This window comes from Oryx dammah, unplaced genomic scaffold (genome assembly GCF_014754425.2).
Source record: "Oryx dammah isolate SB20612 unplaced genomic scaffold, SCBI_Odam_1.1 HiC_scaffold_27, whole genome shotgun sequence".
NCBI lineage: Eukaryota > Metazoa > Chordata > Mammalia > Artiodactyla > Bovidae > Oryx > Oryx dammah.
Window position 1 is genome coordinate 123673274 of NW_024070211.1, and position 9027 is coordinate 123682300.

A 9027-nucleotide genomic window follows, 5' to 3' on the forward strand; every position below is an offset into this window, starting at 1 on the left:
TATTTCTCCCAGGGATCTTGATTCCAGCTTGTGCTTCATCCAGCCAGGCATTTTGCATTACGTACTCTGCATATAAGTTAAATATGCAGGTTGTAAATATACAGCCTTGGAACCAGTCTGTTGTTTCATGTCAGGCTCTAACTGTTGCTTCTTGACCTGCATACAAATTTCTCAGGAGGCAGGTAAGGTGGTTTGGTATTCCTATCTCTTAAGAATTTTCCATGGTTTGTTGTGATCCACACAGTCAAAGGCTTTAGCATAGTCAATGAAGCAGAAGTAGATGTCCTTCTGGAATTCTCTTGCTTTTTCTATGACCAAACAGATGTTGGCAATTTGATCTCTGGGTCCTCTGCTTTTCTAAATCCAGCTTGAACATCTGGAAGTTCTCAGTTCATGTACTGTTGAAGCCTAACTTAGAGAATTTCGAGCATTCAAAAATGTTGGTAGCTCAGTCACATCTGACTCTTTACAGCTCCATGGACTAAAGCCCGGCAGGCTCCTCTGTCCATGGAATTCTACAGGGGAGAATTCTGGATTGGGTAGCCGTTGCTTTCTCCAGAGTACCTATCCAATCCAGGGATCAAATCTGGGTCTTCTGCATTTAGTCTATATCACAGTATCTTCTGTAAAAAAAAATAATAATAATTGATATTGATATCTTGCTTAGTTGCTAAGTCTTGTCTGACGCTTTGTGACCCCCATGGACTGCAGCACACCAGGCTTCCCAGTCCATCACCATCTCCCATAGTTTGCTCAAAGTCATGTCTATTGAGTCAATAATGCCATCAAACCATCTCATTCTCTGTCGCCCCCTTCTCCTCTTGCTGTCAATATTTCCTTGCATCGTGTTTTTTTTCCAATGAGTCAGCCCTTTGCATTAGGTGGCCAAAGTATTGGAACTTCAGCTTCAGCATCAGTCTTTCCAATGAATAATTCAGGGTTGATTTTATTTAGTATTGACTACTTTGATCTTCTTGCTGTCCAAGGGACTCTTAAGAGTCTTCTCCAGCACCACAGCTTGAAAGCATCATTTTGGAGGCGGCCCTAAAATGGCAGAGGACTAGGATGAGAAGACCATTTTCTCCCCCACAAATTCATCAAAAGAACATTTGAACAGTGAATAAATTCCACAAAACAACTGAATGCCACCAGAGGACATCAGGCACCCAGAAAAGCAGCCCATTGTCTTTGAAAGGAGGTAGGAAAAAAATATAAAAGACAAAAAAGAGACAAAAGAGGTAGGGACAGAGCTCTGTCCTGGGAAGGGAGTCTTAAAAAAGAGAGAAGTTTCCAAACACCAGGAAACATTCTCACTGTCGAGTCTGTGGTGAGCCGTGGAACCACGGAGGGCAACATAATCTGGATGAAAAATAAATAATTAAAACCCACAGATTATGTGCCCAGTGGTAACTCCTCCAGTGGAGAAGCAGCGCAGACACCTGCATCCGCCACTAGCAAGCAGGGGCTGGGCAGGGAGGCACGGGCTGCATTGCTTAGAGTAAGGATGGGACCTGAATGCCCCGAGGGCAATTGGAGGAAACTAACTTGTGCTAGCAAACCGGACTGTGGGATAGCTACCACGCAAAAAGCCCTAACCTAAGACACTGTCAGAGCACTCACAAAACAAAGGACTGAGCAGAGCTAGCTGGCTGCAAACCAGCCTATCCTCCTCCAGAGACAGGCAGGCAAGGGCAGCCAGAGCTGGAAGGGGGTAATCACAGCCCCGGAGAGGCATTATATATCAAACTGCAAGCAGGCTTCATTGCTAACCAAGACTTCTTGGGATTCTGGACAGTCAACATCTGCCTGAGAGTGTGCGCTGGTTGTACATCCAGAAAACCGAGCAGCAGGGCTGGGAGAGGTGATAAGTCGCAGAGACTGTGCTCGCCAAACACCTGATCACCTGAGCTGCTCAGATCTGGGAAGGGCACAAAACACATGCCCAACCAAGTCTGCACCTCTGAGGACTACCCGAGTACCTGAACCTGAGCGGCTTAGACCTGGGAAGTGCATACAACCCAGGGCTGGCCTCAGACAGTTCCCAGCAGAGCAACCTAGAGCCTAAGCAGTGTAGACAGGGAAAGTGCACACACCATGAGCGGGGGCAAACCCAGTGTGGCCGAGACAATGCGATCACACGCCAGTGTTATTTCTTTGCAGCGTTCCTCCCTTCCCACAGCACGCCTGAACAAGTGAGCCCGAAAAAGTGTCCACCACTGCACCCCTTGCGTCAGGGTGGTAATTAGACACTGAAGAGACCAGCAAACAGAAGAAGCTAAACAGAGGGAACTGCCTTGGAAGTGACAGGTGAAATAGATTAAAACCCTGTAGTTAGTACTGACTACATAGGAAGGGGCGTATAGCTCTTGAGAAATATAAGCCAGATCAAGGAACTATCCGAAAATGAACTGACCTCACACTGCCCACAACAACACCAGAGAAAGTCCTAGATATATTTTTACTAATTTTACTATCATTCTTTAATTAAAATTTTATTTTTAATTTTTAAGTCTTCTATTACTCCTTTAATTTTCATTTTTATAACCTACTATTACTTTGAAAAAAAAAAGAGAACCTATTTTTTAAAGCAAACTATATATATATATTATAATTTTTGTGACTTTTTTTTCTTTAATATTGTATTTTTGAAAATCCAACCTCTACTCTAGATTTTTAATTTTTAGTTTTTGGTATTTGTTATAAATTTTGTACCTTTAAGAACCCAATCTTCAGTACCCATTTTTACTTGGGAGGGAGATTACTGGCTTGACTGCTCTCTCCCCCTTTGGACCCTCCTTTTTCTCCACCAGGTCGCCTCTATCTCCTCCCTCCCCCTTCTCTTCTTTACTCAAATCTATGAATCTCTGTGTGTGTTCCAGATAGTGGAGAACACTTAGGGAACTGATTACTAGCTGGATGTGTCTCTCTCCTTTTGATTCCTCCCTTTATCCTCCTGGCTACCTTGTCTCCTTCCTTCCTCTTCTCTTCTCTGTATAACTCCATGAAGATCTCTGAGCAGTCCAGACTGTGGGTGCACATAAAGAAGTGATTACTGGCTAGCTTGCTCTCGCCTCTTTTGATTCCCCCTCGTCTCATCCTGGTCACCTCTACCTTCCTCCTCCCTCTTAGCTTCTCCATGTAACTCTGTGAACCTCTCTTGGTGTCCCTCACTGTCGAGAAACTTTTCATATTTAGCCTAGATATTTTATCAATGATTCTGTATAGATGGAGAAGTCTTGAGACTACTGTAAAAATAAGACTGGAAACCAGAAGCAGGAGGCTTAAATCCAAATCCTGAGAACACCAGAGAACTCCTGACTCCAGGGAACATTAATCAACAGGAGCTTATTAAACACCTCCATACCTACACTGAAACCAAGCACCACCCAAGGGCCAACAAGTTCCAGAGCAAGACATACCACACAAATTCTCCAGCAACACAGGAACACAGCCCTGAGCTTCAATATACAGGCTGCCCAAAGTCACTCCAAACCCACTGACATCTCATAACTCATTACTGGACACTTCATTGCACTCCAGAGAGAAGAAATCCAGCTTTACCCACCAGAACACCGACACAAGCTTCCCTAACCAGGAAACCTTGACAAGCCACCCATACAACCCCACCCACAGTGAAGAAACTCCACAATAAAGATAACTTCACAAACTGCCAGAATACAGAAAGGCCACCACAAATACAGCAATATAAACAAGACAAAGAGACAGAGGAATATCCAGCAGGTAAAGGAACAGGATAAATGCCCACCAAACCAAACAAAAGAGGAAGAGAGAGGGAATCTACCTGATAAAGAATTCAGAATAATGATGGTGAAAATGATCCAAAATCTTGAAATAAAAATGGAATCGCAGATAAATAGCCTGGAGACAAGGATTGAGAAGATGCAAGAAAGGTTTAACAAGGACCTAGAAGAAATAAGAAGGAGTCAATATATTATGAATAATGCAATAAATGAGATAAAAAACACTCTGGAGGGAACAAATAGTAGAATAATGAAGGCAGACAATCAGTGAGGTAGAAGATAGAATGGTAGAAATAAATGAATCAGAGAAGAAAAAAGGAAAACGAATTAAAAGAAATGAGGACAATCTCAGAGACCTCTGGGACAATGTTAAATGCCCCAACATTCGAATCATAGAAGTCCTAGAAGAAGAAGACAAAAAGAAAAACTATGAGAAAATACTTGAGATAATAGTCGAAAACTTCCCTAAAATGGGGAAGGAAATAATCACCCAAGTCCAAGAAACCCAGAGGGTTCCAAACAGGATAAACCCAAGGCGAAACACCCCAAGACACATATCAATCAAATTAACAAAGATCAAACACAAAGAACAAATATAATAAGCAGCAAGGGAAAAACAACAAATAACACACAAGTGGATTCCCCTAAGGATAACAGTTGATCTTTCAATAGAAACTCTTCAGGCCTGGAGGGAATGTCAAGACATACTTAAAGTGATGAAAGAAAATAACCTATAACCCAGATTACTGTACCCATCAAGGATCTCATTCAAATATGAAGGAGAAATCAAAAGCTTTACAGTCAAGCAAAAGCTGAGAGAATTCAGCACCACCAAACCAGCTCTCCAACAAATGCTAAAGGATCTTCTCTAGACAGGAAACACAAAAAGGGTGTATAAACTCGAACCCAAAACAATAAAGTAAATAGCAATGAGATCTTACTTATCAATAATTACCTTAAACATAAATGGGTTTAATGCCCCAACCAAAAGACAAAGACTGGCTGAATGGATACAAAAACAAGACCCCTATATATGTTGTCTACAAGAGACCCACCTCTAAACAAGGGACACATACAGACTGAAAGTGAAGGGCTGGGAAAAGATATTCCATGCAAATAGAGACCAAAATAAAGCAGGAGTAGCAATACTCATATCCGATAAAATAGACTTTAAAACAAAGGCTGTGAAAAGAGACAAAGAAGGCCACTACATAAAGATCAAAGGATCAATCCAAGAAGAAGATATAACAATTATAAATTATATGCACCCAACATAGGAGCACGGCAATATGTAAGACAAACGCTAACAAGTATGAAAGGGGAAATTAACAATAACACAATAGCAGTGGGAAATTTTAATACCCCACTCAAACTATGGATAGATCAACTAAACAGAAAATTAACAAGGAAACACAAACTTTAAATGATACAATAGACTAGTTAGACCTAACTGATATATCTAGGATATTTCACCCCAAAACAATGAATTTCACCTTTTTCTCAGGCACACATGGAACATTCTCCAAGATAGATCATATCCTGGGCCATAAATCTAGCATTGGTAAATTAAAAAAAAAAATTGATATCATTCCAGCATCTTTTCTGACCACAATGCAGTAAGATTAGACATCAATTACAGGAGAGAAATTATTAAAAATTCCAACATATGGAGGCTAAAAAACATGCTGCTCAATAACCAACAAATCACAAAAGAAATAAAAAAAGAAATCAAAATGTGCATAGAAACTAATGAAAATGAAAACAACCCAAAACCTGTGGGAAACTGTAAAAGCAGTGCTAAGGGGAAGGTTCATAGCAATACAGGCATACCTCAAGAAACAACAAAAAGGTCAAATAAATAACCTAACTAAAGCAACTAGAAAAGGAAGAAATGAAGAACCACAGGGTTAGTAGAAGGAAAGAAATCTTAAAAATTAGGGCAGAAATAAATGCAAAAGAAACAAAAGAGACCATAGCAAAAATCAACAAAGCCAAACGCTGGTTCTTTGAGAGGATAAAAAATTGGCACGCCATTAGCCAGACTCACCAAGAAACAAAGGGAGAAAAATCAAATCAATAAAATTAGAAATGAAAATGGAGAGCTCACAACAGACAACACAGAAATACAAAGGATCATAAGAGACTACTATTAGCAATTATATGCCAATAAAATGGACAACTTGGAAGAAATGGACAAATTCTTAGAGAAGTACAACTTTCCAAAACTGAACCAGGAAGAAATAAAAAATCTTAACAGCCCCATCACAATCACGGAAATTGAAACTGTAACCATAAAACTTCCAGCAAACAAAAGCCCAGGTCCAGATGGCTTCACAGCTGAATTCTACCAAAAATTTAGAGAAGAGCTAACACCTATCCTACTCAAACTCTTCCAGAAAATTGCAGAGGAAGGTAAACTTCCAAACTCATTCTATGAGGCCAGCATCACCCTAAAACCAAAATCTGACAGTTCAGTTGCTCAATCCTGTCCGACTGTTTGTGACCCCATCAATCGCAGCACGCCAGGCCTCTCTGTCCATCACCAACTCCCAGAATTCACTCAGACTCACGTCCATCGAGTCAGTGATGACATTCAGCCATCTCATCCTCTGTCATCCCCTTTTCCTCCTGCCCCCAATCCCTCCCAGCATCAGTCTTTTCCGTTGAGTCAGCTCTTCGTATCAGGTGGCCAAAGTACTGGAGTTTCAGCTTTAGCATCATTCCTTCCAAAGAAATCCCAGGGCTGATCTCCTTCAGAATGGATTGGTTGGATCTCCTTACAGTCCAAGGGACTCACAAGAGTCTTCTCCAACACCACAGTTCAAAAGCATCAATTCTTCGGCGCTCAGCCTTCTCCACAGTCCAACTCTCACATCCATACATGACTACTGGAAAAACCATAGCCTTGACTAGACAGACCTTAGTTGGCAAAGTAATGTCTCTGCTTTTGAATATGCTATCTATGTTGGTCATAACTTTTCTTCCAAGGAGTAAGCGTCTTTTAATTTCATGGCTGCAATCACCATCTGTAGTGATTTTGGAGCCCCAAAACATAAAGTCTGACACTGTTTCCACTGTTTCCCCAGCTATTTCCCATGAAGTGATGTGACCGGATGCCATGATCTTCGTTTTCTGAATGTTGAGCTTTAAGCCAACTTTTTCGCTCTCCTCTTTCACTTTCATCAAGAGGCTTTTTAGCTCCTCTTCACTTTCTGCCATAAAGGTGGTGTCCTCTGCATATCTAAGGTTATGGATATTTCTCCTGCTAATCTTGATTCCAGTTTGTGTTTCTTCCAGTCCAGTGTTTCTCATGATCTACTCTGCATATAAGTTAAATCAGCAGGGTGACAATATGCCACCTTGACATATTCCTTTTCCTATTTGAAACCAGTCTGTTGTTCCATGTCCAGTTCTAACTGGTGCTTTCTGACCTCCATACAGATTTCTCAAGAGGCAGGTTAGGTGGTCTGGTATTCCCATCTCTTTCAGAATTTTCCACAGTTTCTTGTGATCCACACAGTCAAAGGCTTTGGCATAGTCAATAAAGCAGAAGTTGATGTTTTTGTGGAACTCTCTTGCTTTTTCCATGATCCAGTGGATGTTGGCAATTTGATCTCTGGTTCCTCCGCCTTTTCTAAAACCAGCTTGAACATCAGGAAGTTCACGGTTCATGTGTTGCTGAAGCCTGGCTTGGAGAATTTTGAGCATTACTTTACTAGCATGTGAGATGAGTGCAATTGTGTGGTAGTTTGAGCATTCTTTGGCATTGCCTTTCTTTGGGATTGGAATAAAAAATTATCTTTTCCAGTACTGTGGCCACTGCTGAGTTTTCCAAATTTGGTGACATATTGAGTGCAGCACTTTCACAGCATCATCTTTCAGGATTTGAAACAGCTCAACTGGAATTCCATCACCTCCACTAGCTTTGTTCATAGTGATGCTTTCTAAGGCCCACTTGACTTCACATTCCAGGATATCTGGCTCTAGATGAGTGATCACACCATCCTGATTATCTGGGTCATGAAGATCTTTTTTTGTACAGATCTTCTGTGTATTCTTGCCACCTCTTCTTAACATCTTCTGCTTCTGCTAGGTCCAACCCATTAATGTCCTTGATCGAGTTCATCTTTGCATGAAATATTCCCTTGGTATCTCTAATTTTCTTGAAAAGATCTCTAGTCTTTCCCATTCTGTTGTTTTCCTCTAGTTCTTTGCGTTGATCGCTGAAGAAGGCTTTCCTATCTCTTCGTGCTATTCTTTGGAACTCTGCATTCAGATGCTTATATCTTTCCTTTTCTCCTTTGTTTTTTGCCTCTCTTCTTTTCACAGCTATTTGTAAGGCCTCCCAAAACAGACATTTTGCTTTTTTGCATTTCTTTTCCTTGGAGATGGTCTTGATCCCTGACTCCTGTACAATGTCACCAACCTCATGCCATAGTTCATCAGGCACTCTATCTATCAGATCTAGGCCCTTAAATCTGTTTCTCACTTCCACTGTATAATCATAAGGGATTTGATTTAGGTCATACCTGAATGGTCTAGCGGTTTTCCCTACTTTCTTCAATTTAAGTCTGAATTTGGTAATAAGAAGTTCATGATCTGAGCCACAGTCAGCTCCTTGTCTTGTTTTTGTTGACTGTATAGAGCTTGTCCATCTTTGGCTTCAAAGAATATAATCAATCTGATTTCAGTGTTGACCATCTGGTGATGTCCATGTGTAGAGTCTTCTCTTGTTTTGTTGGAAGAGGATGTTTGCTATGTGTGTGCATTTTCTTGGCAAAACTCTATTAGTCTTTGCCCTGCTTCATTCCACATTCCAAGGCCAAATTTGCCTGTTACTCCAGGTGTCTCTTGACTTCGTACTTTTGCATTCCAGTCCCCTATAATGAAAAGGACATCTTTTTGGGGTATTAGTTCTAAAAGGTCTTGTAGGTCTTCATAGAACCGTTCAACTTCAGCTTCTTCAGCATTACTGGTTGGGGCACATACTTGGATTACTGTGATATTGAATGGTTTCTTTGGAAATGAACAGAGATCATTCTGTCATTTTTGAGATTGCATCCAGGTACTGCATTTTGGACTGTTTTTTGACCATGATGGCTACTCCATCATGAGTAAGGAGCAGCGGCTACACTTTGCTGGGGCAGCCGTGAATAGATACCCCAAGCCCAAGGTAAGAGAAACCCAAGTAAGATGGTAGGTGTTGCAAGAGGGCATCAGAGGGCAGACACACTGAAACCATATTCACAGAAAACTAGCCAATCTA

General features: G+C 41.1%; 1 long non-coding RNA gene across 1 annotated transcript; it reads right to left on the reverse strand.

Annotated features, from left to right (window-relative positions):
- Positions 1-345: 345 nt before the first annotated feature.
- On the reverse strand, positions 346-7487 carry LOC120854005. Its single transcript, XR_005718901.1, has 3 exons — positions 7427-7487; positions 6785-6787; positions 346-385 (listed from the first exon to the last, which is right to left on the reverse strand). It is a non-coding gene; the product is annotated as an uncharacterized LOC120854005 (long non-coding RNA).
- Positions 7488-9027: the final 1540 nt, after the last annotated feature.